This window comes from Oikopleura dioica, chromosome 2 (assembly GCF_907165135.1).
Source record: "Oikopleura dioica chromosome 2, OKI2018_I68_1.0, whole genome shotgun sequence".
Classification (NCBI taxonomy): Eukaryota; Metazoa; Chordata; class Appendicularia; order Copelata; family Oikopleuridae; genus Oikopleura; species Oikopleura dioica.
In genome coordinates, this window is record NC_137292.1 from 9,934,065 (window position 1) to 9,947,108 (window position 13,044).

General features: G+C 36.0%; 1 long non-coding RNA gene across 1 annotated transcript; it reads left to right on the top strand.

The window, feature by feature from the left end:
* The first annotated feature begins 4,771 nt into the window (after positions 1-4,771).
* Positions 4,772-5,364, top strand: LOC145700317 (uncharacterized). Its single transcript, XR_014134193.1, has 3 exons — positions 4,772-4,860; positions 4,965-5,187; positions 5,235-5,364. It is a non-coding gene; the product is annotated as an uncharacterized LOC145700317 (long non-coding RNA).
* The last annotated feature ends 7,680 nt before the right edge of the window (positions 5,365-13,044 follow it).

Consider the following 13,044-nt stretch of genomic DNA (forward strand, 5'->3'; position numbering starts at 1 on the left):
CGACTACCTCATACAAAGTGCTCGGCCTTTTTTTATTAAAACTGTCTCAGGAGAGATCTTAACAAACGAGTTAATTTTGATTAAAAGAAAATTTAAAATTTTTGTTTAAATCTCTACAGGAAAAGATCATTGGGCTCGTCAATGTCTTTGGCAGGATTTAAAAAAAATAAGAAAAAAGCTTGGTTATTAATTTCTTATAATATTTTTTTTAAATCCGTCAAAGTGACACATGTTACAATTCAAATACCGCACTCGAAATTCTAAGCAAAGAAAACGGTTCAACCATCGACCCGATGCTGTTCTATGACAAGCTCACTTGTGGAAAAAGTATGTATTTAAAAGGGTAAAGTCATCGAATTAGGTCTTTAGAACCCCTTAACAATTTGCAACAAAATCTTTTTCGGAAATTGGAAAATTTGACTACGGAAATGGATTATACGGATCATTCAACGATTTTGAGGCTTTCGGTCTATGTCTTTTCCGAAACCCTCAAAATCTCGTTTGAGAAGTGGACTTTTTGACGAAAAGCCGGAGGGTCCTTAAATATTTATCTAAGCGAAAAACTCGTAGGAATAGAATCGCTTTCAAGCCCATCTTGCCAAAAATTGCGATTTAAAGCCTCAAATTTCAAAAATTTAGAAATCAGAATAATTTTTAGCTTTGTTTGAAAGATATCATTGTTCTGAAGAAAAAAAATATAAGAAAAAATTCGAAAACTCTGCAACTGTAAATCATCAATGCATGGCGCTATCAGTCGAGGATGCTGTTTCTCAAATCCCTTTAAAAAACGAATATTACAGGTAGACTCAGCGTTTATTTTCCAAAATTTGCAAAATTTAAGATTTTCGCATTTTACAAAAAATGAAGACAAAGAAAACGAGGATCAAAAAATAGGACCGGTTCTCAACAATAAGATTCAATAATGATCAAAATAGCGAACTGAAAGTAAATGAGTAAAAAACCGATTCAAAGATAAAAGGGGAAAAGCAATTTTTATCCCAAAAGGGAGCATCGATGGAAAAAAAACAAAAGTTGAAACTTACGATTTTATAATAAAGTCGATTTCCGAGGCCCTATTCCATCATTACGGTAAAATTGTAAGATAATATAAATAATAATAAATTATTTATTTAGACAAAAGAGTCTTCAAACAATCTGGATTATCAATAACTGCGAAATCTCCAAACTTACCTCCGGGACATATTGTCATGGAGATTGATTTTGCTAGGTCCCAGAGAATTTTTATTTTATGAAATTTTAAATTATTTAATATAGATCAATTGGATTGCCACATTTCCGCAGCACTCACAGCTCCTTCCTACAGAATCGTTCAATCGGGTCGCTGACAATTAATGCCTATTTTTTCGACTTTGCGTCGATGGCTTGGAATCGAATGGTCGTTCATCACAGGATTGGAAATGGCGGGGGGAAGCGGAATATCACTCGCGTAAGCCAGAAAAATTGAGATCGCCACTTCACGTGATGGCGCCACAGAGATCCTGATAAACAAAATTTTCTGTGTCGCGCAAATGTGAAAAAATCCACAAAGTCTACCGCCATTTCTAACCCTGATTTATCTTTTTATGACGAAAAAAAATCGTCATTCAATTATCGAGGTAAAAAAAGCTGAAGGCATTAAGTCATAATGCAATTAAAAATCACCAAAAAAAATCAAATTATTCGCATAATTACACATTATATGCGTTAATTGATCAAGAAGAAGATTAATCTCAATAAGATAATATTTTAAAGGCAGCTGAGACTGTGCTCGAGATTCTTGAATTGAAGAAGATCCTGCTTACTAATCGTTTGTTGACGATGGTTCTTGATAACTCAATTTCCGTGCTAGGGTTAGCACCGTCCACCTTTTTCCGAGGTTAGCTTATTTAAATATCCAGAGTTAAAATCTTTTGAACTCTCTCGAGCGAAAAGACCCGTAAAGATATTATCTTAAAACGGAAAAATCGACCGAAATGAATTAAAAATATGGCTGATGGAAGTGTTTTGTAAAGAAGCGTCCCCTCCTTTTTCCCCCAAAAAATTAATATTTCAAAAGACACCATATTTTTGGTTCTTAATGCGATAGGTTTAATCTGCTTCAAGAACTTGATAAAAATGAAATTTGACCAAGAAAAAATAATTTTTTTGCCAAAATTACGCGAATTTGTATTGGCAAAAGTCCAGCTTTAAAATACGACTATTTGAGTCAGAAAGTCGAGAAAGACCCCCGAAAAATAAAGCATAAAAACAATTTTTTGGCCCGTTTTATCGACTCCCGAGGCTAAAATTATTAATCCGAAAATTCGATTTTTCGAAAAAAGCTGACAGGGGGTCTTAAAGACGGACTTAACGCCGGACCCGGTCTGAATAATCGGTGGTTGGTGCCGACCCTAGTTTCGAAAACAAAAACCGGTATGTTATTGGGTCGACCGCGGATTTTCGTCTGCCAGTTAATCTTATATTCAAAACTCCGAAGTTTGGGTCGACAAATAAGTAAATGAAAAAAAAAGTAACTTTAATGCAGCTATAGAACAGACGCCATTATTGAAATGAATAGTAAAATTGAATTTTTTTCTTCTATACATGTAGTATTTTTTGTCGACTCAAATTCACAGCATTCAAAATCCCTAGGAATTGTTCATGAATCTTTCTATGTTGATTTATTTCGAATTTTTAATCATGAAAAAACAGTTGACGGACTACATCGAATGCCGTCTTTTGTGGCTCAACTTCTGAGGGAGCATGAAGAATCGGCAATCGAGGTAGATTTTTAAATTTAATTATCAATACTAAGCATTTTGAAGTCTATCGATGATTTCGTAACGAGACTACAAGAATACGAAGAGGAACATCAAAGTTCCACAGGTTGGGTCGGCATCGATCATCGTTTTTCGATTTTCGAGCAATCGAGTAAATATTTTTTATGAGAGACAACAAATTATCGATTTTCTGAAAAAGCTGTCTTTTGCTTGTTAGTGCCGACCCTTGTTTTAAGGTTTTAGAAGGTTAAAATAAGAAATAAGAATAGTTTTTAATTGTTTTCTCGTAGGATTTTTATTAATCTCGACCGAAAGCCGCGACGCCAAAGATCAACTGCAATCGGAAATCTTGAATCCAATCGCATGAGGTCGGGATACATATATATACTTAAGGGGGTGGTGGTCGAGACAAAGACTTTTTCAACCTAAAAACTCCAATTTTTTCAAAAATTTTTTTCTCGAATTGAAAATAAGTTAAAAAAGGTCCAATTTATGTGGGCGGCTATGTTTGAAAAAATATTTTTCGAAAAAATGGTGAAAAATTGCTTCAAACTATACCCATCTCTTGACCTAAAAACTCGATCCCCTTATTATTTTTTCGAAATAAAACTTACCGAGAGGAAAGTTTAGACCCTTTAGCGTGTGGGCGGCTTAGTTTTAGAAAGTTCACCTTGTTAGAAAATAAAATAGTAATTGAATGAAAACATGGAGTTTACTGAAAAATCGTCATTTTTTTACGTTGCTCCTCTGTCTTCCCTTTTTCTTTCTCCTCTTTTTACTACCGCAAAATCACTGAAGGAGATTTTATCCCGGGTCGAAAGAAAATTTAGAATTCTGCTACTGATACCATTAGTTTTAAATAAACTGTCTTTCCATAACAGCAATTTGAGGCGAAGCATATAATTATTCATTCGAATTGAATTTTTTCAAAATTATTATTATTTTATCTATACCTCACGTAAGACAAGTGCATGCTGATGGAAAAGCTATTGTCGCAGCTACAACTGTTTGTTTATGCATTTATTGGTAAGCTTTTTTCTAGGGACATACAGATTAATTTTAAGCTTGGACGGAAAATTTGAATCTTGCGTCGAAGAAGAAAACAAAAATCAAGGTCAATTTCCCATGACAATTTGGGCGATCCATCGAATTCAACTCAAAGTCATAATAACTTCGAAACGACGAGCGAAACATCATTTTCAAGACAAAATATCTTAAAAGAGCGGAATAGAGTGGAAGAGCCGAAATCAAAGAGAGCAAGAGTCTCTTCAGAAGAAACAACCATCAACGAAGACACACAATTTGATTACGATCAATTTAATTTTCAATTCGAGCCACAAGAATATCAAGGTATGTGATTTCTTTCTAATTTATTAAAATAATGGATATTTCAAATTATTTAAAAAATAAGGGCCGTATTTCGAAGAATTTGAGGAAGAGCCGCAGAGAGAAGAAAACGCAAGAAGAGTCTGCTTACTCGAAAATGTGAATATTCCGACACGTGAATCAGCGGTTGACGCAGAATTGGAATATTCGAGACGTTATGGTTACGACTTGTTTCAAGAATTAAGCAATAGTTTTGATCCTGGGAATTACTATAAGTGAGTTTAATGTCTTTTTTATTTTAATCTCCTATTTAAAAATTAAGGCGCGACGTGCTAGACTCATTATTTAACAAACTCTACATGTGTCAAAAGCAAAAGAATCCATCAACAATACTTTTAAATTGTAATTTCGGCCGACAAAATCTTCCTCGAGTGCAAAATGGGGAGAAGAACTTTTGAGAAGAGAAATTCTCGCTTTCAGAGATCTTGAAGAGCTGACGCAAACGAGGATAATTCAGCCGATTTTCCTCACAGAGGGAAATTATTTGGCACGCAATTTCCATGATATTCCTTTCAGTTTTGTTACAGAAAATAAGAAATTTTTCTTAGTTATAACTTTTAATATTCTCATAATTGATGTTAAAATAAAAAAAAAATTAATCAATAAATTGTCTGTAAACAAAAAATAGTCATCGGGGCCATTTTTTCATTTTGGTATTGGATCGGGAGCTGCAATCAGCTATTGTCATTGACCATTTACGTCCGACTGATTACCTGTAAGTCGCTTATAAAATTTCTCATTTTGCATAATGCAACTTGTAGTTGTAAAATTGGTTGATTAGTAGTTTTGGATGCACATTTTCTAAATATTGAATTTAAGGCACTATGCCAGCGAGTGCTTCTTAAATTTCTACAGGAATATATGGCCAAACTCGAATCCCACACTTCGTCTCGCGAAAGTCCAAGCTCAAGGGACAAATAATTGTGCATGGGGTCGGCAACAAGCTCAGAACTTTGGAAAAGACTATTATTTTCTAGTCCGTTTTTTTAATAACTTGAGTTCTTTTTGCCTACCCCAATTCAAGTGGTCCTCTTGCTTTAAGGTAATGAAGTTCACTCTTATTTATGAATTTTAATCTTATGATATAAGAAACGCAGAGCTGCTGATGGGAGGATTTAGCTCGCTGTATTTTTTACAGTCGCTGAATCATTCAACATTCGAGACAAACCTTATAAGAAGAATCCATTATCACATTGCAGTTCATGATCATCTCGACTTCCCAAATACTGTCACGATCGAGGAATAAATTTTAAGGTTGTCAAATGCTTTATCATTCATATGCCAAATTATGATTTCGACCAATCAGGAACCTCTTTTTTATAATATTGAATGCTCTTATAAAAATCCTCGTAAAAAACTACCCTTACCCCTATGCTTTTGTTTGTTTCTGCCAAATAATGATTTCGACCAATCAGGAGCCTCCATTTTATGATTTTGAATGCTTTCAAAAGAATCCTCGCAAAAAAACTACTCTTACCCCTCTGCTTTCGTTTATTTCCGCCAAATAATGATTTCGACCAATGAGGACCCTCCATTTTATGATTTTGAATGCTTTTAAAAGAATCCTCGCAAAAAACTACCCTTACCCCTCTGTAAGAAGCCTATCAGCATTCAGTATTCTGAATTATGAAAAAAAAATTTTTCAAAAACTTTCGAAAAAATTTTTTCAAAAAAATTTCTTGACAAATTTCAAAAATCTCTCGGATCCCCCTAGAACTGCTTCTGAGCTTTCATTTGAGCGTTTCAGATCGAAATTTCATCAACAAAAACTGCCCAAAATCATTGCCAGAAGATTTCACTTTCTTTTTCAGATTTCTTCGAAATCACCTGGTGAAGCGCGGCCTTAACTACACCAAAATGCTCCCCAGAAGCTACTTTATAAGTCTAGTATAAAATTTAGACAAAAAAAAAATTTTTGTATTTCCGCCCAAAATATATTTTTTTCGTCCTTTCTGTTCAAGTTAGACTTCCACGACACAGTCGGTTCTAGCTAGATGAGAAAACAGGTGAAAATAATATTGGAAGAGATAGAAGATGCGAATGTTAACAAGCTGTATGAAAGACGAATTCAGGTTTGGGAATCGTCAGATAAGCATAATTTTCCCTCTAATAAGTGTTTGGATTGCGAATGCATGGGCGTCTTGAGACAGTCGAAGGGAAAGGTTTATTTATTTCCCGAAGAAATTCTCTCTTCCCGCAGCATCCACACTCAAAAACATCATTTGAAAGAACGAACTTACAAGTCAAAAATCGCTGAAAAACTGACCCCATCTATTCATGGCTTTTCCAAATTCAAACAGAAGGTTTGGTACGTTGTGACTGGCTCTCTTTTTTGGATAACAGTTATGCTTCTAAGTAGGTTCTGTAATTTATGTACTGACCCTTTATTCATTTTTAGCGAATGTAATTTCGCTCGAGAAATCTCGCGGCAAAACGACATATTTAACTTCGACCTGTCACCGAAATTATAAGAAATGCGTGCAGATGGACACAATGGACTACTGCAGCAGTCTGATGAGGCGATGCCGAGAGACCAAGAAATTTATAATTCCAGTTCGTGTTTCAGAAATCGTCGAAATAAAAAAGAGTCCCGCCGAATATACAAAAGAAGATAACGAGCTGAATCTACGCCGTTGCCGAAAGAAAAAGTTCTACGATACAAAAATCTGCCGTCATCTTTGTTCGAGTACACTTGTTTTGAAGACAGCAAAGACTAAATTGTTTTCACCCTGCGAGTCGATTTGCTTCGAGCTCACACGATCATTCGATTCCGCTGGTGAAGTCTGCCCCACTGAAAAATACTGTAAAAAGGGATGTCCTTGTCCTTTCTACAAGTGCGAGAAGTTAATTAAAGCCCATCAGAAGTTGGTTCCAGTCTTTGATCTCCAAAAATCAGAAACCCTCGAATTGGATGAAAAGAAAAATAATCAAACATCTGAAAATCTATCCGTGGACTTGATAACAAGACGTTGGGAAGGCCGTAATCGTAAAATAAAGAAGTTTGCAATTATACTTTCTGATCTCACGGGGAGAGGCATGGAAAGTTCACTTAATGCTTCAGATTCATTTTCATCCTATGAACGGTTTGATTTACAGGTTTTTATGAAAATATGAATAAAAAAAAAACCTGATCAGTCAACAGGAGCAACCTTTCTGAATGGCGAGCACTATCTGGTCGATGCGTTTGGAAATCTTATGAAGGTCAAAGAATCGGGCGATTCTCCTGTTTTTATTCCGAATCGAGAATATTTCAACAGAGGCTTTTTCCTTTTCCATTTTGGTTCTTCTATAAGCACTCATCAAATTGAGATTAGACGTAAAGACAATAACACGAAGGTTTTTCCCGTCGTTGTCATTTGAAAAAGGTCAAAATATTATTTGTGAAATTTTTTTTCTACCAACTTTTGATCTGTGAAAGCTCTCCTACTGGCAGATCAGACAAATGCTACTACTATGCTCTAGAGTACAACTTGAACCGTTTTGAAGAATCCCAGGGCTTCATCGCCAGCAACCATTTTAATGCTAAGACATCTTCTATAAGCTTCCGGGGAGTCTTTTATCTTATGAGTGTTAGACTCGGCGAACGCTGGATCAAACTCTCAACAACGGTGGCTCTGAATAGAATACGCAAGAGTGAAGAAATGGAGAAGGGATGGCGGAAAAGTGAGATCAAGTTGCCCCCGGAATTTAGAGATCTTGATCCTGTTCACGTGTTTCCAATGAGCAGGCTAAAATCTTCTTTCTTATTGATTTCTTAATCTTTTTCAACCTGCTAAAGATTGATGTGGGAAAGCTCTTGCTTGTTTTGGTGACAAGAAGCATTGTGCTTTCCAATACTCTTTACTCCCTGCTATTAGAGGCTGAAGGAAAGTTCTTGACTCTCGAGAGTGAGTGGATAGGCTCTCTAATTAGATACGAACAAACGTCTGTGTGCTACTCGAGGTTGTTTTCTCAAGACGACCAATTCTATACAGACCAATTTGGAAACAACAACGATGAATGCGAGTACTTCGTTAATGGAATTATCTACGACGAGAATATCAGTATTCAGAGCGTTGTCTTCGACGCTACCTTCAAGGTTGAATTCGATTTCGGAAATGATTAAAACTAAAAGCTTTCTACATGATATCATATGTGTTGGAATTATAAATGTTTTATTCAAAATAAAAGAACGAATCGAGCTCGATTTCGTCCAACAAAATGCCGAAAGACAAATGCACGTGACTAGCAACCCATTTTTTGCGTTTCATGACGATGTATTCCCAGCATTTTCTAAAAATTCAGTTTCACAGCCGCGATTTTTCGAAACGGCAAAATCGATCTTCCCGCCTTACCCAAAAACAATAATTCCAAATAATCCCTTTTCTTCGCTACAAGAGTTTAAGCATATTTCGACTTTTGCTTTCAAATTCGACAGCGAACAAAGCTTTGAGTTCGAAATACGCCTGCAGGTAAGAAGAATTTATCAACGAATTCTTTCAAAATTTTGATAAGGATGCAAGAGCAATGAAAATTTTCGAGTTCAACTTTTTCGATGGAAGTTCGTTTTTCAGCCTTGGAACTTTTGCAAATGGCTCGATTTGGATTGATTCTGATTATTTTAATAAAAGATCCGTTTCGGATTCGTATGCGAAAGACTTCAGAAAGTTTGATTTGAAGCTGAATTTAAATCGTTCTCATCAGACAACGTCAATCGAATTCATAGAGGAACAGTTTTCATCTTCATAAATTATGAATCATAATGTTATGCTTTTTGAATACGCGGAATATATAATAAACTGATAAGAAACCTGAGAACATAACTGTTGCGAAAAATTCTACAAAAGTACAGTTGCTTGGATTTAAAAATCAAAGTTACAAAAGAATACGACTTTTCAAGTTTGACAGAGTCGCTCAAATCAAAAACTTTATTCTTTCTTCAAAAACAGATTCGTCTCAGATCACTGTTTTAACTGGAAGACAATATTCATCGGACTGGAGTTCATGGATAAATTTTTACGCATTACAAAATGATGGCTCGATCAACACCAATTTGTTGTTTCAACATTCGACTGACGATATCAATATCTCGAGATATCTATATGCAACGAGACACGCGATTGTTTTTAACCAGCTTCATATTTTCGGAGGATATCATGATCCTCAACGAGTATGAAAACAAGTGTTTTATTAGTATTATTTTTATTTCCGATAGATATCAAGACTAAATGGGTGCAAATTGATTGATCTTTCAATCAAGCTTATTGACGAGTTTCCTTATGCACATGCAGCTTTAACTCTTCAGGGAGGAAGTAAAGGTAGAATCACAATAGAGTAACCTATAAACAGGGGTCTAAATTTGGCTGATATTTAGACCCCTGCTCTAAATATACGTACAATTTCTAGTGATCATTTGTTTCGATCATTATTCGTCGATTTTTATCATCATTTGCTCGACAGAAACTGCAACGAGTTCAATGGTTTGGTTGTTAGACGGATTAAGAGAACTAGTATTAAACATCACTACGGCGAGCTTGGTCTGTACAACGGTATGCCAACCGCTGTAGGCGGAATGGATGTTGAAGGAGCGACAGAGACATTGACTGAAGCTGGTTGGATCTCAATTACTTCGACGCGCTTTTTTAAGGTTGGGCAAGTTATTTCACCCACTTCTTGATTTTAAACCCTGGAACACCATACATATTTGGAATCAGCAGGAAATTTTAAGAACTTTGACCGTTTTAGTTTCCGAAATTTCCACTTCCGGTCCGATTCTAGAGCCGGAAGTTGACGAAATTTTGAGTTTGGCCAACTTGTGACCTATCAAATTGATGCTCAGAAAATTTTGAGTAAACTCATCTTAAAATCATCCAAAAAACCGTCCCAACCGCAGTCAAACCGACCGGCAAAACTAGGAAAAAGGCACAAATTTCTGATTTTTCTTTCAGTTTTTAGCGGTTGATTTGACCGCGGTCGGCATTGATTCTTCTCTCAGATGATAGGAAATTTTCTGAGAATCAATTTGATAGGTCACAAGTTGGCCAAACTCAAAATTTCGTCAACTTCCGGCTCTAGAATCGGACCGGAAGTGGAAATTTTGGAAACTAAAACGGTCAAAGTTCTTAAAATTTCCTACTGATTCCAAATATGTATGGTGTTCCAGGGTCTAAAATAAAGAAGTGGGTGAAATAACTTGCCCAACCTTAAAAAAAGCGCGTCTTCGCATCCAAGGTAGCTCGTAAATATTTCAAATTTTTAGATAAAATCAAAATTCTAGAGCCATAAGAAGATTTTCTATCGTTGGGCTTTCATCAGGAGCTTTGTTGACTATCGGGGGATACGATCAGACATATGCTAGTGTGAAAGAACTGGATGAGATTTGGCGACTTTCGAACAACAAGTGGTCATTGATCGGATTTCTTAAGAATGTTGACTTCTGTTTAAAAGAAGTTTGCAAGTAAAACCGTTTTTCAGGCCCTTGAACTGACCTCAGCAGTTATGATAGATGATATTATCTTCGTTTTTCCTGGGTTTTCGATTGAAGGGATATCTCCAATTCAACGCATAAATTTAGGGCCGGTCTTCAAAATTCAAATAACAGTGCAATGTGCACAGTTTTCTCTATGTTTTTGAAAACATGAATGAGATGTCGACGATAATGTTGTCTCGACTGATGTTGTTACTGATCAAAGTATTGAAGTATTTAGTCCAATTTCTTTCGTCACCCCTGTTAATTTCTGTACTCAATAAAAACATCTACATGATATTGAATTTTTCTTGTAGTTTCAGCAAGTATCTTACTCTTTGAGAACATAAATTATTTTCAATCCGCTTTCAAGAAGACCTCAAAATTGGACTTATTCTTGACTTGTTATAAACGTCAAGTTACTGTCTTTATAAAACAGGCACCAGGTGGCCAGTGAAAGCGAATAACCCTTAATTTAATCTGGCAAATCTTTGCTAGATTCAGGGCGAAGTAAAAATATTCCTAAATGTCAAGTGCCCGGGCACAATGCCCGCCCTGAGCTTTTAAACCTTGAAGGCGTTTTTTTTTCTAAGTATGCGATTAATCTTAACTCGTGAAATTCGGTCTGTGACACTTTTAGAGTCCATTTTTTGTTCAATCAAGTGCAGAAGCAATTTTTGATGGGCGGATGGAAGCTGCCAGAGAACACTTCCTGAACCAAATTTGATTTTCTTACGATTAAAATGAAATCGGAAGAAAATGATCTTTCTCGATTTCATAAGAGAGAGACAAAGTAAGAAAATGCAGTAAGAAATCAAGGAGGACCAGTGCAAACATAAAGGACCTTTTCAAGAAATTCAGAATTTAACAGACTCGAGATAAAGCAAACTCGTAGAGGTCTTTTATTGGCGATAGGCTTCCAGATAAACTTTCAAGGTCTGCATAAAAATGACACGATATTTTCAGAAGAGCAAACTCGCCGCTTTTTATTGAAATTTTGAGAACTCCAACTTTTTAGAGGGTCGTAGAATTTCAAAATGCTTGCTTCTATTCTACAGATTCATGGTTCTGAGTGATTTACTGCTGCCCGAGAGAAATGTATGTTTACATTCGCCGCTCATAAAGCATAAATGCCCGCTAAATGTAACTTGGACCCAATTTTCTGAGCCCTCGACTATTTTTTCAGCAGAGAAAATTGGCTAATCTTCAAGATAGTTCACGTCTTACCGTTTTTTTTATTAATCGATTAGGGTTTGAAAAGAGCGGTAAAACCGGATAAGCCAGCAGAGCAAAAAAACCACCTCTTCAGCAGAAATAGCAAAAATTATTCAAGAGAGACATTGCATAATTTCCTCCTATGTACTTTGGCTGTGAAAATTTACCAGGTGAAACGTCTCCAAATCATGCCACTTCACATCCGCTTATTCGCGTCTTTGTATATTTATCACTTCTAGCCGATCACGAGTACCGAAATTTTAAAGCCCAAATTAGAGATAGAAAACGATGTGGAATAGAGACGTTTGATCTTTAGAAGATTATCCGGCTCGTTAGAGCATTCTCACGGCGATATTTTTTGGTACGTCAACGAGTCAAAGAGATAAGTAGCTGATTTGAACTTTATTTGTTAGATGAGAGAAAGAAGGTGATTTATTATTGACACTTGTTATAGCATTACTGAAACATACAGTCAGTAACTTGGGAGTGTTCTTTCAGAAGAATTTTTCCCATTACAGTGCTTTAGAAGCTTTTAAACTTGGCGTTAAACTATATCGAACCCATAATACCAATTTACGTCCATTTTAATAAACCATAAACACCCTTGACGGCGCCAAAAACAATCATTCATTGAAAGCGCTATTGAAAGTTTGTGACCCGATACAAAAATATGCATTTCTGTCAATTCCCCTTTTCTGAAAATATTCGTTAAATTTGTGAAAAGGCCTTTATTGTCTAACAACTTGTTCTATTCAGAGATCCTTACTATAGTCGATTATAAGGAGGTGAAAGTGGTGCTCGGCCACGCTCGAGAGAGAATAACGAAGGAACACCTAAAAGCTGCGAGAAAATTAAGAGAATAAGGCGATTATCGGAAGATGGCAACGAGGGTTCAATACCCAAGCGTTGGAAGGTATTCAATCGTAATTTTCCAAGGGTTAGGTTAACCTTGCGATTTTAGGCTCGTGAGACAAAGATCAGAAGGTGGTTTTGACCGTCGATGGTCAAGCAGAAACAAGGCCAGTTTTTATAGTTAGTGTAATCGTTGTTTTTCTAATGCCTCACTCTGAATACTCGATATTCATTCAACATAAAGATAATGTTCTAAAATGGAAAAAACGCTCTCCAGGTTGTAAATCGAGGTTCGGCAAGTTGTTTGAAGTTCCGGCCTCTTGGGCTGTCAAAATTGTAGTGATCTATAACTGCAAAAGGGCACTGTCGACGTAAACTTTGAAGATC